This window comes from Amblyomma americanum, chromosome 5 (assembly GCF_052857255.1).
Source record: "Amblyomma americanum isolate KBUSLIRL-KWMA chromosome 5, ASM5285725v1, whole genome shotgun sequence".
NCBI lineage: Eukaryota > Metazoa > Arthropoda > Arachnida > Ixodida > Ixodidae > Amblyomma > Amblyomma americanum.
The window spans coordinates 180,356,581-180,373,796 of NC_135501.1; the positions used below are offsets into that span (position 1 = coordinate 180,356,581).

Below are 17,216 nucleotides of genomic sequence, written 5' to 3' on the forward strand. Positions count from 1 at the left end.
CCATTTATCATGCGCTTGGTGACGAAGTCTTGATCCTTCAGTCACATGCTTTCTGGCTTGTACGGTTGAACGACTGTATTTGTCTACTCGCCTGACGGCTTTTACTTGTTCATTACTGTCTTCGGCCATATGTATTCTTCTCGGTTTCAGACAATGTCATCGACAGCCGTGAGCGTCTCTCGCACTTCAGTTTGTAATGAAATTAGACGCATTTTCGATTGTACTATAGCCGCTCCCTAGGTCGATGCCGAGAATGAATCCCAGGTTGTTGTTGCGTCGCTGCAGGGGTTAGTTGGAAGCAGTGACGACGACGGAATTCTCTTGCATGTATGTATTTGCGTAACGGGCCTGGGTAAAGGAGACGCCTCGGCTTCAGGACTTAGTGGGTTCGACTCCCACTTCCGGCCGGCTATCTACCGGTTCCTTCAAATGGGCACAAGGTTATCCACCGGTCTGGTGCACGGCCTTACAGGATGAATGGCGTAGAAAAGGAGCGTGCGCCTTCAAATCCCGCCACTCTGAGCTTGAGCAGGCACTTCTCAAGAAAAAAAATCAGCTGCGGTTCAACTACTGCTGAACCTGCTAGAAAGCGAAAGCTGTGGTGTATCAGACTACTAGATGCGGCTTGGAGTCTGCAACGTTAAGTGCGTTCCGCACACTGGATAGACGGATAGGTAGTGCGGCCACCCTGCCACACCGACAGGTGGCAGTTAAATTAATGGTTGACAGGGAGAGGTTCGTTACCCAATGAACGCTGCGGCCTACTGCTGCAGTGCCGCGTGTCTGCCACAACGTTGTCACCGCTAATGTATGGAGCCCACATCTCTCTCTCAACACCGCCACGGACCTCAAAGCGCGATTGAGGCGTCCACTGTCCCAGGGAGCCAGCTACGTGCCGTCCTTTCCTCAAAATCATCGGAGTCTAGAACGCTGTCAACGCCATAAACGGTGGTCAACGCCAACGGCAATGAACGCAATGAATGCCGAAGGTCTAAAGCTTCAGTGCCGCGTTTCTGCTACAACATTGTGAATGCCAACGCATGCAGCGCACACCTGTCACTACCACCACCTAAAGCGCGACTGAGGTGTCCACTGTCCCAGGGGGCCAGTTAGGCATCTTTACTTTGCTTTCCAAGAAAACCGAGGTTTTGAACAATAATAATAATAATAATAATAATAATAATAATTGTTTTTTTGGGGAAAGGAAATGGCGCAGTATCTGTCTCATATATCGTTGGACACCTGAACCGCGCCGTAAGGGAAGGGACAAAGGAGGGAGTGAAAGATAAAGGAAGGAAGAGGTGCCCGAGGTGGAGGACTCCGGTATAATTTCGACCACCTGAGGATCTTTAACGTGCACTGACATCGCGCAGCACATGGGCGCGTTAGCGTTTTGTCTCCATAAAAACGCAGCCGCCGCGGTCGGGTTCCAACCCGGGTACTCCGGATCAGTAACCGAGCGCCCTAACCACTGAGCCACCGCGGCGGTTAAGCCAAGGTTTTGAAAATTGGCTTTGAGGAAAGGAAATGGCGCAGTAACCGTTTGACATATATCGGTGGACACACTAACCGCGCTGTGAGGAAGGGATAAACGTGGTTGGTCTGAAGGTCGTTCAAGGTCATTCTCTGGCCTACGACGACTGATTTACCCAGCGTAGTGAAGGTCTTCGCTTCAAAAACGCTAGAATGGGCTTTGCCGCACAAGGCTGATTTTGGTCTCTCGAGGATAGATCTTCTATCGAGGGAGCATGAGAGACCAATAGCCCTTTTCCAAGCACTTCACCAAAAAGAGCCGAACACCAGGCAGGGGGAAATCTTGCATCAATTAGAAACCCGATGGGTACCCGGAGGCACTGGAGACCGAACTCAGTACCTCCGGAAAGCGAAGCGGATGCTCTCCCGCAAGACCGTCGCATTGGTATACTATGATAAACACACTCGGTACAGTATATGATACAAAAATTATTGTGGGACGTTAAAAAAACGAAAATGTCCCTGCCCGTAGTATATGATACAGTATGATACAATTATTTTCAACTCAAATGCCCTGCGCCCGATGAACATATAGTCTGGAACCGCGACTCCGTCCTCAACTTCACCGCAGACCTATACAAGCAGCTCGTATCAGAAAACAGCCCGCATGGGAGCATCTGTTCACCGTTCAGCATATCTGCAGCGCTATCAGTGGCCCTGAGCGGAGCACGCAGTAACACTGCCAAGGAATTATCCGGAGTTCTTCGTGTGGACAGCGACGCCATACACAGCCACTTTTCGGGCTTCTCCTCAAAGATTCCTGGCTACGCTGAGAACGTGAAGATACACATTGCTAACCGACTGTACTGCGAGCAGACTTATCCAGTCCTGGAGAGCTACTTGTCGCTGCTTAAATATACAGTCGAGGCAATAAAATGAATGAAAAATAATAGCCTCCCCCGCACCACTACTGCATCGCGGGTGTAATCCCAATAGTAATATAAAAGATGTGGCCCTGAGGCAATATGAATTTTGCCACCCGAGGGTGGAAAGCAATCAATAAGGGAATGCTACTATAGCGACCCACAGCCGGGGGAGCGGGCCCGGGGAGACTCTCCTGATCTCCCCTGGGAAGTAGCGGAAGGGTTTGGAATAACGGGTTAAGGGGTTTGGGATGGGAATGGGGACAGCGAGTTTTTCGTTCAGATCATTCGAATGTCTCGACTCCATTACTGGCCTGCCTAGCCAGGACAGGGACGGCGTCGTGATTGCCCAATAGTGCGGCCCCCACTCACGGGATGCCCGGCCACACACCGGACGCAACGGGCTCCGACCGCCGGAGACGGGAGAACCTACGACGGGGTTAGCTACCGGGGGCCCCTCCACGACACCTGGTTCCGCAGACCGTACCGATCGCAGACCAGGTCGTCGGTTATTCTCACTCACAGGGGTTGTTTCGGACCGCCCAGCTCCCGGCCATCGAGTGCTTTTCTCGGTTTTTCAGACACCGGAAGTATGTGTGGTGAGGTCCGACCAGTAGGGGCTTAGGTCGTCAGCCTATCAAACCCCCCCTCCCCCCCCCCCCCCCGGCCCTCGGCGCCAGGACCTAACACCTCCGGGGGGACAAGGACAGTTACAAAGCCATCCAGTCCGCTGACTCGACGAACAACTCTGAAAGTGTCCGAAAGTGTTCGCTTGGTAATGGGTGCGTGCCGCGTCCGCCGCAAGGGCCGTGAAAATTTGTGGTGGGTCGGCCATTTATTTTCACATTCTCATTTGCGATCCCGAAGTCGTACTATTTATGGGCTATATTCGTGAAGTGCAAACAAACCGAGGATGATTATAAAACGGTAGAACCATGTGTGTGTCCCACCGTTTGTGGACCCACCGTTTTGTTCTGCCTATCTCATTGATGATGCCTTGCAGGTCATCTCCTGAGTGGCTTATCAAGGCAATGCCAACAGAGAATTGCAAATTGCTTAGGTATTCCCTATTAACTCTTATTCACGACTGTACCCAGTTCAGTCCTTGGAGTACCTCCTGTAGACAAGCCGTGGATAGCATTGGCGAGATAGTGTCTCCCTGCCTGACACCCTTCCTTATTGGAATTTTATTGCTGACCTCATGGAGAACGATGGCATCTGCTCAGCCGCTATAGATACCTTCCAGTATTATTACGTAATGCTCTTCTACACCCCGTTGCCGCAATGCCTGCATGACTGATGAGGTTTCGGCTGAGTCAATTGCCTTTTCGTAATCTATGAAGCCTACATGTAGGTGTTGGTTATATTATACGCATTTCTCTATCACCGGATTGAGAGCATGAATATGGCCTATCGTCGATTATCCATTACGGAAGCCTGCCTGATCATTTGGTTGATTGAAGTCTAAGGTTGTCCTGCCTCTATCAGCGATTACCCTGGTAAATACCTAGCAGCCCCACTTACTGGGCCCCTACTCTTTTCACTGAACGTGAACGCGCGCGGGAATTCCCCGCGAGTTGGAGTTGGCACGGTGAACCATGATAGCAGTCCGCTGCTGACGTAACGTATGCTCCATGACGCGTAGCGCGCGGATTTGGGCGAAATTAGACCGACGCCGCTGTACGCGGCGAGGCGCTGAAGCGGGAGTTTCTAAAAATATATTCTTAATTATCGGCTCCTCTTTGAGGTCTTGTACGCGGCATGAACACTCAGTGGCCTGCACTCTTCATAATGCAAGTTTTTTACAGCCAACCTGGAGCACCATTTTCAGACCCTTTAAAGCTTGGGCTCTACAATGGTTCTGTCCTTTTGTATTTCAAGGAGTACCGCTTTATGATGCAACTGAATAAACAGTCGACTCTTGGAGCCGCGTTCCAGGTGGTTGGGCATTCAGGAGAAGCTATTATGAGGCACGAATGGCAGCCAACAATAGCCAGCCCATCCAAGGCAGATTATAATTACGAATAGCCGGCTGCTAGATGCAAAATATTATTTGAAGGGTCGCCATCACTCTTATGGCTCAGCGAACTCTTAGTCTGAGGTCTCCTAAGGTAGGTGCGTTTGCTCAATTGTGTCTGTAATCGCGTGGGTGATGGCATATGAGGATCAGGAACAAACTGTAAGCCGCGGTGGACGCCACTGTATATAAAAAACCCTCCTATTTAGAGAGTAACTAAAATACATAACTTACTGTTTAACTCGGATAGTGTAGTGGTTAATGTCAGTGGTAAGTGATAGCGCGGACAAGACGATGCCATATTCGTTTTCGAAGCGATGAAAAATATGATCTGTAAAGCACTGCAGTGAGATGAAGTCCGGCGATTTTTTCCTCACAAAAACCCAGAGTGCATGAGGCGCGAATGAAGGTGGATTCAAAGGCAACGACTTTTGATGACGTGTTACATCGACAACGGCGCCAAATTTGGACAGCCAGCAACAATGTACCATGGCGTGCATTTTTTTTATCCGTCGCTATCAAAAATAAAGAACACGTAATTGGCAATGATTATACTTTTCCTTTCAACCAGCTCGGAAGGGAAAGGATGTGCATGATGCATGGGCGCCGGGATATGATCATCATTGGTCTCTCACAGCACTCACTCAATCAGCCAACCTTATTTCATTTATACATAACCATGTCCTTTCTTTGCTTCTCATAACCATTTCATTTTTGTGCCTCAGGCAATAAACACTGCTAAATTTTTTTTGTGACTAAGAAATCGTTTCCACGTATTAAAGCGAGCGAGCAGAAAAATATAGGCCGGTTTCAATTGTGACATGGTTTCAATAATAATATCCTTTGCAGGAGTTCTGCACGACAGCCAACGACTGTCGCAGCGAATTCTTTGGGCGACATCTCATTTAAGCAGAGCATGCTTGGTTAGGTGACAAGCAGCACTGCATTCAGGAGAGTTTTAATAATGTTAAATTCGCACGCAGGTACGTTAGATGGCGTTTAGTTTAACAGTTGCGTTCCTCAATGTTTAAAAATACTTCTGACCTTCACGGAGCAGCTGTTCATGATAGATCTGATTTTATAGCCCACCATTTCAGCTGCGTTCCAGGTGGTCAAGTTTTAACTTCGGGGTATCGCGATATTCTGTATGCCGATGCATAGTAGAACTCTCATTCAGACAGATCGTAATCAAAAGTCGCCGTTTCAAAATGGAACCACTCTCAGAGTGTACAAGGGTCGCCTCACGCCTCAGACTATTTGGCTATGATCTGCCGCTGGGTGATTTCGTTCAAGTTCCTTCAACCATGGGTTCACCCACGTCGTCTTCTGCAGACGTACATCCAAACGACGGATGTGCTACGTGTTATTGTGCCCCATGATCACGCCGAGACTAGTATACACAAAAACCCCCTCCGGAGGAGGGTACCATTCGAAAACATTTTCTCTGATTGAAGCCGCGATAGAGAAGCGAGGTTCATATAGCGCCGTTATGTTACTAGTATTTTAAAGTGTTATTGCAGATTACCTTTTGGGATCCGGATAAATAAGAAAACTGCATGAGAAATTTTTCACTAGGCCCGCTTGTAAGCAAGATTGGTCCCCAAAGGAGTGTGGCCAGTCCAGAACCCTTGTAGCTAGGTGCTGAATCTTAGGGCAATATTTGCGATTACGTCTGCGCGATTGTCGACGTGATCGCTAAATGTAAAAAAAAAATCGGAGCTTCACACTTTTTGAAATCTCAGTCTTTTTTCCGTGTTCCCTGCGTAAAGTTTCTCCTAACGTAAAAAAAGGCAAATATTTCTTGACATTGGACCTTTACAAATCGCTGACCATGTAAACTTTATCTTCTATGACACCGCACATAACGTTTGTTGGGGCTCGAGACATGTATGCTTCCAATTTTCCTCACTTTTGTTTTCAGAACCAGCGAAGTCATGCGGGCACCAGGACTAGGATTCTACCTCCTCAATGCATCGCTGGAGCTGTGTATACATTTAGCCTACGACAATTCAAGAGAAAACATCGTATATTCACCGTTTAGCATCGGCACCACGCTTTCGATGGTTCTCGCCGGTGCCCGGGGTAATACCGCTCTCGAACTGTCCAATCTTCTCCACGTTGATGCAGGCTATATGAATACGCGGTATTTTTCTGAAGCCATCAATAATAGCCTTTCGTCACGGGACGTAATCTGCCACACAGCCAACAGGCTGTACAGCGATCGTACCTTCCCGGTACGGTCTGAGTACGCGAGGCTTCTGTACGACAAATACAAGGCCCGAATCCTATCAGTTGACTTCCAGTCGAATTCCGAGTCTGTCAGGCATGAAGCAAACGAGTGGGTGTCCAGGAGGACCCAAAATGAAATTCGTAACTTACTTGGTCCCGACAGCGTGAGCAGCGAAACCTTGTTCATACTGCTCAGCGCCATCTACTTTGAGGCTTCTTGGCAATCTAGCTTTTCGCCGGAACAAACAAAAACCGGTACCTTCTACATGGACTCCTACAACATCGTGTATGTTGATATGATGAATCAGGAATCTGATTTCATGATTGGCCGCTCCGACGAGTTGAACTGCAGGGCTCTGGAGATGCCGTACAGAGGAGGGGAATACTCTATGGTCATCCTTCTGCCGGACAGCGTCGACGGCCTGTCTTCTCTGGAAGAGCGACTGACCGAATACTCTTTAGCCGATGCCTTTAACGGCGGCCTCAATATGCGTCGGGTCCGGCTCTCGCTTCCTAAGTTCAAGGTGGAGCAGAAGCTGACCTTGAAGGACACCCTGAGGGCTATTGGAGTTAACGACCTTTTCGATGATGAAAAGGTAGACCTGTCGAGAATGTTTGAGAATCGCGGGCCTGCAGTCACCGCGGTTTACCACCACGCTTTGGTTGAGGTCAACGAAAACGGCACTAAGGCAGCAGCTGCTACTACGGCTCTAGGCTCGAATAGCTTTTACGTTCCTGGCGAAGCCACAAGCTTCATCGTGGATCACCCTTTCATGTTTTTTATCAAAAGGAACAAGTATGACTTGATTCTATTCATGGGGTCGGTGCGCAGACCTGTGTAACACCTGAGCTGGTTATGAGCCTGGAATGGAACTTAGCGTTGCAACCTGCACGTTCTTTTCCTTTGCTTATCTCTCGGCCAGACACCCTTCGATGATCTGCAAAAGCGCTGTAAAAACATGAAACAATAAAGTGACGAAAATAAAGATAGATGAAAGGCAACAAGGCTTTCATTTTGTCGAAGTTAATGCCACCTTTGTCACTAAGTATATATCTGAATACGTTTGCAAGCTATTACCTTGATCGGGGTTACACACTGGGCAGTTTCTCATAGCCTGTATTTGGCTGTTCCAGTGCTGAAAACTATTAAATATTGCAGATGCCGCATTAAGACAGTGCCTAAAGTAACACTGTTCAGAAAAGTGGAATGCAGGTTGACAGAGGGAACCCAGACTTGTAGCACAAGTTTGGACACTTGAACCTCAGCCCTGCGAAACCAATGCCCGAAGAAGCACCGGTGTGTAGCTTTTGCAGCGCTTTATTGCTTAAGGCCTGGACTGGCAGTTCCTGTATGTTGAAAAATAAGCCTGTATTCTTCGTCCACTTCGTATACGCCAGAAGAGCCGCGTCAGATGAGGGCCAGTGCGGTGCTGGCTTCTACAGGAAATAATTTTTTGAGCCAACCTATGTTATATTTATTTAAGTAGTAGGCCTGTCACACGGGGGACTTTAGTGTCATTTTCAACGAGTGACTTCGCCTAAAGTGTCATTCGCGCAGTGTCACATGATGAGGCTTAATTACAGCCGATCTAGAACGCACTAACCCTGCAATGAGTTTGGTGAACTCGCTCGCTTGGTCCTGAAGGGCGAGCGTGTAGTCTGAAAAGCAGTGCAGTGACATAAAAAATTTTTTAAGGTTTGCTTTGGTTTAGGAGTTTAGAGGGTCTAATGTCCCAAAGCGACTCAGGCTACGAGGAACGCCTTAGTGAAAGGTTCTGAAAATGTTGACCAGCTGGGTTTCTTTAACGTGCACTGACATCGCACAGTACACGGGCCTCTAGAATTTCGCCTTCATTGAAATTCGACCGTCTCGGCCGGGATCGAACCCACGTCTTTCGGCTCAGCAGCCGAGCGTCATTACCACTAAGCGACCGCCGTGGCATTTTGAGGGTTAAAAAGTTTTAAAACCTAGGTCTTATTTTCTTGATTGTCTCTAATTATAAAACCAATTATATTTTTTAAAGAGAACTTGTTTTAGGTCGTCAGCAACTGAAATAATGGGCACACTTGAACATCTACTTCGCTCTACCAAGTGACGACGACCCCCTCCCGAGATAGGCCTAACGAGTCAGCAGGATTCCTGTGTGCAATTTTAGTGATTGTGGAGAGCAAATTCACAAGTTTTAGCGTGTCCAAATAACCAACGACCTTAGTTTTTACAACAGTGACCGGAAATCGACTATTGCTTACATAACAGCAAGCGAATACAATGAACGGGAAGCGCCGGTGTGACTCAGAGTGCCGCGCAAAGCTTCAGGCAGCTAGCAGCACTCGTAGCTATCTCTTTGGGCTGATAAATAAGGCCGTTCCATTTAATCTGAACGGTCATTGAAAGTACTTGTGGATAACGTGATTTAAAATTAAGCATTCGCCACACTGCAGAAAGGAAAGAAAATGACTGAAAAGCACTGGTCTTACGCAATGTCAGCAATCTGGCTACCACGTGTTTCTCAGGGGCGTGATCACATCGGTGCTTGCTACATAGCAACAAAAATTAAAACTGAACACCGAATTTAATGTAGAACAGAATACACGGCCTGGGAGAAAATGCTAAGTGGCTGTACACTACGACAGCTTGTTGGCACAGCAGTGAAAACTACGAGTTTCACGAACTGGCTTCTTCTAGTTGACTGTTCTCATACCTTCTCAACCAAACCAGAAGCGTTTGGAAGCCGTCACTTAGCGTTCGTAACGGCCAGTTGACTTCCAAAAAGTTGGGAGGGGGAGCGTAGGTAATCCACTTTTCAAGATGGCCGGCTCAAGCATACAGCGCGGCCATAAACCGCAGCAGGACCGATTCCTGAGACCCCCAATACACGCCAATGCAGCAATAATCGACCAATAATACTCTTCGGGCCTGTGATAGCGTTTATCGTCATCTTCGTTGAGGAAAATTCTAAGCAGTGCCAATAAGTTTTGGTTTTAATATTTGCGTCTTTAGCTATGCTTATGGCTTCAATATCTTACAATGACGACAGCAGCCACGTCTCAAAACTGCCTTTTTTTTTATGAAAGACCCTTATAAGCGGTGCTTTATGCGCGAAACTGCTGTTGTTCATTGCGAAAGGGGTGCGAAAGTAACCACCGTGAGATGCAGCAGTCATTGGTTATGCTCCGAATAAACAGCGGCGGTATGTGAAGCCGTTCGAAGACCCAAGACTTCTATTTCCCAAACACGCAGCAATGCTCCCTCCACCACATACTAAAATAACCCGTGAAGAAGACCCAAAATGGCGCCAGCCTCAAACACCCGCCGCGGTGGCTCAGTGGTTAAGACGCTCGGCTACTGACCTGGAGTACCCGGATTGAGACCCGACCGCGGCGGCCTCGTGTCGAAGGAACACAAACGCAAGAGGAGCCAGGGTATTGTGCTTTGTCAATAATAATAACAATGATAATTGGTTTTTGAGGAAACAAAATGGCGCAGCATCTGTCTCGTATATCGTTGGACACCTGAACCGCGCCGTAAGAGAAGGGATAAAGGAGGGAGTGAAAGAAGAAAGGAAGAAAGAGATGCCGTAGTGGAGGGCTCAAGAATAATTTCGACCACTTGGGGATCTATAACGTGCACTGACATCGCACAGCACACGGGCGCCTTAGCGTATTGCCTCCATAAAAACGCAGCCGCCGCGGTCGGGTTCGAACCCGGGAACTCCGGATCAGTAGCCGAGCGTCCTAACCACTGAGCCACCGTGGTGGGTTCTTTGTCACTGCCCGTTAAAGATCCCCAGGTGGTCGAAACTATTCCGGAGCCCTCCACTAAGGCACCTCCTTCTCCCTTTCTTCTTTCAATCCCACCTTCCTCTCTTCCCTTACTGCGCGGTTCCGGTGTCCACCGAGATATGCGACACAGTTACTGCTCCGTTTCCTTTCCTCAAAAGTCAATTTTAATTTAATTTCATTTTTTAAAACTAACACATTCCACAGCCTCGTGCTCAGGAGCATCTTCAACCATACCACGAATGCAAAACAATGCTCATCCTTCGGAGGACCCCCAAACCTTTATCACTCCATGTGGGAATGCCCCTAACTCCCGCCTAGGCTCTCATACTCCACTCCTCCTTGTAGCAAACCGTTCTGTGCTGACAGACCTGGACGACCAGAAAACACCGTTCAGCCAAGTAAGCCGGACTGCAGCACCAATTGGGCATGGACTGATGGTTGGAACCTTTGGGTTCTTTATAACCCAGGACGAAATAAATTTTTCAGTCAGTCAGTATGTTAAGTTTGTTTTTTAGCAAATAAGCAAGGCATATGCTTACATTTCACTTGAAGTCCGAAAATGCTAGTAGAGGTGGTGTTGTCATGACTAGCTGGAGATTGCTGTTGACGCATGTAGCAAGAATTGCGGTACTGCGGAATAAGTTATAACTGGGCATCGGTAACACAATATGACTGAATGCTAGTGATACGTCCGTTTTATGCAAGCCTGGTACTCCAAATGGTGAACGTAGTCTCAACGCCATGTAACGATGTTTTAAATCTCTGCAAGAGGCCTTTGCAATAACTCATTTAGCTGTGAATTCTTACCCACTATTAGCATTGCTTACTGGCCATTTTATGATGGACGTTCACACTGCTTTCGGCTACCACAAAATTGGACCCTTTTTCTTTTGCATCCTGCGAGATTGGCGCATCAAGTCATGGCAGTACTTTCAGTTGCATACCATTTTCAAGACTTCGCTGGAGCTGCGCATGGATTCAGCATACGATAACACAACTGAGAAAAATCATTTTTTACCCCTCCATCAGCACCGCCGATAAACTCCAATCTATTCCACGCCGAAGAACAAGTGGATAAGAACATTTCAATTTCAATTTCAATTTGATTTTCCATGTACAAATGGTAAGGGCCGAGAGAAAAAAGCAAAAAATTGTGCCTTGGCATGCCCCTCGGCTCCTACATTCAAGGGCAGCAGGCAAAATGCAAATTACGTACACGAGTAACGTCGCAAAATGCGAACAATGGTTGCCAAGAACGGTTGGCGCATCATTAGAAAAAATAATAAGGAATGAAGTGCACACAAAAATGATAACCAAAAAGCAACAGAAAAAAATATACTTCATAAAAAAACAGGTATTTGGTTATTCAAATCAGGTCAGCACTTTAAGGAACGAAAGAGATAAAGAAGCAGTGAAAGCATGGTGGAATCTGAAAAGTAGCACATGCATCCTGTATATCTTTTCGGCATGCTCGTGATACATCAACTTTTGCAGCATGAAACTTATTTAAAAGACGGGGCAAGGCGTTTGCTAGGCACAATGTACCATATATTGTGCGGCATGTTGGAATATGGCACAGTTCCCTGTGTCTGCTAGGGTAAACTTGTACATATAGCGAAAGGTTTGCTGTGTCGAGCAATAATAATAATTGGTTTTTTGGGGGAAAGGAAATGGCGCAGTATCTGTCTCATATATCGTTGGACACCTGAACCGCGCCGTAAGGGAAGGGATAAAGGAGGGAGTGAAAGCCGAAAGGAAGGAAGAGGTGCCGTAGTGGAGGACTCCGGAATAATTTCGACCACCTGGGGATCTTTTAACGTGCACTGACATCGCACAGCACACTGGCGCCTTAGCGTTTTTCCTCCATAAAAACGCAGCCGCCGCGGTCGGGTTCGAACCCGGGAACTCCGGTTCAGTAGTCGAGCGCCCTAACCACTGAGCCACCGCGGCGGGGGCTGTGTAGAGCAAGTAATTCACATTTTGTTTTGTATTGTTCTTATATATTTCAGCCATACTTACATTATATATTTCAGATACATTTACGGCATAAATCGGAATAAATCGCATGTGTTTATATAAGAACCGACGTTTAGTATTGGACGTAGAGCCTTCTCCTGTACAACGTAAGTCTTATTTTTATTGGTACCTGTAGTTTTATTGGTACCTGTACAGATTCGCCCAAGCTCTCTGCGGCCCCACATTTCCTATCACCACCTTGCGTGTTGCGAACTTACTCTATAGTGCACGCAACTTCTATTTGGAAAGGGTATGGGACACTTCTGGAACACTTCTACGGGTCCATCCTGAGTCTTTAATGTCCAGCCAGTTGGCCTAAGGCACAGAGGCAACAAGTCAGTTTGAATGAATACCAAGGATTAAATTAGTAACTTTAGGCTTTGGAAACGTCACCTCCAGAACTTTGTTTGTCCTGCTTAACGCTATTTTTCTGAAGGGGAATAAAAAGCTTCTTTTTATTCGACTGAAATAAACTTCGTTGACTTTCATCTTCAACTCTGACAGCAGGATATTCCGAATAACTTAAGTGAAGATACCTGGAGATGCGATGCAAAGGAGGCGAATACTAAAAATTTATTCTTTTACTGAATAAAGTCGACGCATTGACCGCCCTGGAAGAGTACGAAAAATGATCTGATCTCGCTGCTGGAAAGGCTCCAACCCCCCCCCCCCCCCCCCACCCCCCCCACCCCCATTCCCAGTGCTTCTGTACGTCCCAAAGTTCGAGGTCCACTGCAGAGTGGTTTGTGAGGGATACCCTTACAGCTCTAGGCGTGAACAACCTCTTCAACGCAGTAGCCGCCGCGGTGGCTGTGTGATTATGGCGCTCGGCTGCTGGCCCGAAAGACGCGGGCTCAATCCCGGCCGCGGCGGTCGAATTTCGATGGAGGCGAAATTCTAGAGGCCCGTGTACTGTGCGATGTCAGTGCACGCTAAAGAACCCCAGGTGGTCGAAATTTCCGGAGCCCTTCACTACGGCGTCTCTCATAGCCTAAGTCGCTTTGGGACGTTATACCCAAATAAACCAAACCAAACCAATCTTCGACGCAGTGCGTGCGAGCTTGTAGCGAAAGCTCGAGAATGACAGCCCGGTGGGTTCCGGAATTATTCACGAAACGCTGTTGTATGGCGGCGAAAATTCTCTGAGCGCGCGATTTTTAAAGCTGTGCTTGGGGATGAGGTTGCCCTCCATGATTCTTGAAGGGGTAGATAAGCTTCGTCGGAGAAAAAAAAAACTGAGGAGGACGAGGAGACAGATAAGAGGACAGGACAGAAGCGTTGTCGTTCCTTCTGCACTGAGTACCTTTCTTTCACCAATAAGTCGCACAAGATGTGGGAAGCAAAAAATTATGGTTGTTTTGTGTAGTTAAGCCAAGTGCGAATTAGTTGCTTAGCACTATTTTGGTCATTGTTTCGCATTGTTTATTGTGGTTGCGCTTTTTAATTCATTATATTGCCACGTAATTAGAGTGGTATATCAAGTGTATTATGTACTAGTTTGCATGACATGTATGAAGCACAGTAGATAATAGCCCAATGTTGATCACAGCGGTTCTATGCGTGCATATCAATCACATCTCTCTTTATGCGCAAAATCCGGAGTCTTAGTCGTTGTAGCCGTCGTTACCGACGGCATTGTGAGCGTAAAAGCAGGTGACCCGGCTGCCACCTAGGTCATGTGATCTTGTGGCACCATCAAGTAGTAGTTTGTTAACCGAAGTACCAGGACGACAAAATGCCCTTTTCGTGAATGTGGGCTAGAGTGCCTGCGCAGCAAAACAGCGCTTACCCTGTCGTATCTGTTTCTTCATATTCCTCGCTTTTGTAGCGATAGCTACATTACGGTAGCATTTCGAGCCTTCAGCGTGGCGGTGGCACGTGACAGGGGTGGCGCAGCCACGCACTTGGTCACGTGACCAGCCACGTGACCAGCAACGTGGTGCGGAGCAGCTGCTGCTGTCGGCGGTGTGGCGCGCAGGCGAAACCGAGCTGCAACGGCTGTGCGCATGCGCCGTGTCAAGTGGGACGAAGATGAAGGAGGAACGCCCAGCGAAACGGAGCGGCGAAAGACTCACTTTGCAGTTCGACTGAGCAAGTTTCACTCGGCCAGCTGTAGCTATCGCGTCACTTCAGGTTTAACGAGAGCTAAACCGCAGCCATTTTTTAAGCTGATTAATGTTTCAAGCTAAATAATTGAGTAGGCCACATCAAGCTGTTATTAAACTACGTAGAAGATTATCCTTTAGTGTTTGTGATCAAACGAAACCAGGCATATTTCGCCTTAATTATGGGATCTATACGGCAACCTGTGTAACGACACAAAAGAGTCGAAATGTGCTTATTTTCGCTCCACTCTTGCAGTCTTGCAGCATTCCTGAACGCAATGCGGAAGTGTTTCGATAAGTTTCGAACACGTTGTAAAGAAAACAAATAGGCAATAAAAAACACTGACGCTGTAAAGTGAAAGGACGGTACGTAATATCTTCCTACATTCTTTGAAAAATAACCACAAATTTCCTTTAATGTTTTGCAGCATGATACTACGTAAGTCTGAAGGAGTACCCAGGGTTCAGTGCGCATCTACTTTTCTGTGGAACTATTTGTTTGCTGCCCGTATTCCTAAATAATTTTTGAAAACCTGCGATGTAAAATTTTTATGTTAAGGTTGCCTTTATGACGTTAGCTTTTCCTAACTCGGCGCCATTTTTTTACGAACAAAAGAGGCCCCGAAAGCTGAAGGCAGAACTTTAACGTTCATGTTTACTCTATCTTTAAGCGCTTAGGTTTACGACAGTCTTAACGATCAGCCATGAGTACTGTATTCGTGAGGTACCTAATGTGTGCAAATAATTAAAACAATTAGTTTCGGAAGATTTAATTGCAGAGTAAAAAGGTCTTCAGTTCTGCCGATAACAAATGGAGGAAAACGAATGTAGAACAGCTTTAAACAAAATATCGTTTGCTTTGAATTAATTTCAAAGTTAGAAGGTGTCCAGCTGTATCAATAACAAATGGAGGGAAACGAATCTAGAGCTGCCTAAAATGCTGACGTAGCATTTTGACACGCTAGATTTAGTTTACCAGCGCTTTTATAAATGACATGAGTTCGAATATCTCTAATTCACATATAAAGCTCTAGTATTAAGTTATTATCCTTTCGCGATATATTAGAGCAAATAACGTGAGAGCCTGTGTTGCGTTTTGCTGCAGCCGCCCCAAATGAGTGGGCTATATTCTGACACTCGCGCCAGATATTGCTCCATCCACAGTGACCAATTGTGGCAAACACCCTCCTGAGCTCGTTATGTAGGTTAGGCTGATATATCCGGCGCTGAACTGAAGGAACAGCTCTTCTGTAAAGATATGGCATCGCTTTTCTGTATGATTTTTCTCTCTTTTTGCAGCACGCACAAACATGCGGTCGAAGTTTGAAGCTTTCCCTCGCCGATGCCGCTGCCTAACCTAAACTGCGAAGAAACTAGCCCCGACAGTGTTTAGACTCCAACTGTTCTTGTATTGCGTTGCTTTCGCTGTGAGGCCTGGCGCCAACTTTGCCATCAATGAGTGCCGCTCGCAAGGCGCTCTGTGGGCTGCAGCCAGAGCGCGACGTAGTGCGTGCTGCAAGGCTTCCCCCGTAGTAGGGCTAAACAGAGGAGCCGCTCAATGGAAGAGCTTAGATAAGATCGCAGAGAAGATTAGTAGCGACGTGGGCAGAGCGTGAGGCAGAACCACACACGCGAGAGCGCAGACATAAGTAGATTTCAATTTATCAGCGTTCACTACGACCCCAGGACCGCTGATGGCCACCGAGAAGGCATTGGTCCTATGAGGTAGGACGCGGAGAACATCGTATCGTAGGCTGCTTCGAAGTGTTGGGGACGTGTTCACGTTGGTCACAGCAATGGCTGCAAGAACTGGGGTCATCACTGACAAACACACTCTCGTACCTGACGTAAGCGGAAACGTCATGGATGAATGTGGGGGCGGGAAGAATTCTCCATGGATACGAATGGAAACTCCATAGACTAATCTGCTGAACGGGAGCCCAGGTCGACCTTAAGTGGCGAGTGCATGCCAAAAAGGATGTCGTGAAGCTAGTTATGTCAGCGTTCCTGTGGCTGATAAGTGGTGAGGGCAGTCTTCAGCTATCGGTGTAGCTGTTCTACCACGTCATTGAACGAAAGATGGTAGGTGGTTTGTACGGTCTCTTGCCAACACCATGGGGGGTGTTGGCAAGAGCGGTGAACAGAGCCGATTGAAGCAGGTGTCCTCGGTCGGTGGTGAGAACAGCAGGAAAGCTACAGTTCCTACAGGATTCGGATTTGGACTCAGATCGTGATAGCAGTTGACTATTGACGGTTTTAAGTGATTGTGTTTAGAGCCATACAAATCAGTCAGATGTCAGGTATGTGTCTGCTTTGTGTACCATATTTAGCACTGAAGTGTCGGTGCGGTGGGGCAATTGACAGAACATGCAAAGCTAACGCCACCCGTAGCTGCAACAACTTCCACCTTAACTGAAACCGAAACCGAGAAGGAGACACCCAGCCGATCATGAAGGCCGAAGCTATTGTCTCTGCCGTGCTTTCAGTAATGGGCAATGTCTCAGGCCAACATATGAAGCGTATCCAAGCACGTGAGCAGGTAACATGCCCCACGCGATTGCTGGAGGGCTCACACAAGGTCTCTCTGGGTGTGAGAGAATCGGGCGCCCTTGGGACGAAAAGAAGAGGCAGGCCTGACGGTATGCTAGCAATTATTGATGCACTGGCAAT

At 47.4% G+C, this 17,216-nt stretch overlaps 1 pseudogene across 2 annotated transcripts; it reads left to right on the top strand.

Moving 5' to 3' along the window:
- Positions 1-4,432: 4,432 nt before the first annotated feature.
- On the top strand, positions 4,433-7,649 carry LOC144135359 (iris pseudogene; annotated as a pseudogene). 2 transcript variants are annotated; one of them, XR_013315471.1, is made up of 2 exons: positions 4,433-4,507; positions 6,335-7,649. The product of XR_013315471.1 is annotated as an iris pseudogene, transcript variant X1 (transcript). The 2 variants fall into 2 exon arrangements; XR_013315472.1 differs by having other exon boundaries at positions 4,488-4,511.
- The last annotated feature ends 9,567 nt before the right edge of the window (positions 7,650-17,216 follow it).